A 365-nucleotide genomic window follows, 5' to 3' on the forward strand; every position below is an offset into this window, starting at 1 on the left:
TCAGCATTTTTTGAAGAAATAGAACAAAATATCATCACATTTGTGTGGAAGCACAAAAGATCCTGAATTGCCAAAGCCATCTTGAGAGAAAAGTATGAGATTGGAGGGATCACTCTGTCCAACTTCAAATTATACTACAATTTGACAATAATCAAAACGGCATGGTATTGGCAGAAAAACAGACACATGGACCAGTGGAACTAAATTGAAAGTCCAGAAATAAACCCATGTTTACATGGGCAAATAATTTTCGACCAAAAAAAAAAATCTTAGAGAAAGAAAAATCTTTTCAATAAATGGTGCTGAGAAAACTGGAAAGCCAACTGCAAAAGAATAAAACTAGACTTTTTTCTATCACCACACAA

This window comes from Pteropus vampyrus, unplaced genomic scaffold (assembly GCF_000151845.1).
Source record: "Pteropus vampyrus isolate Shadow unplaced genomic scaffold, Pvam_2.0 Scaffold302, whole genome shotgun sequence".
Lineage (NCBI taxonomy): Eukaryota > Metazoa > Chordata > Mammalia > Chiroptera > Pteropodidae > Pteropus > Pteropus vampyrus.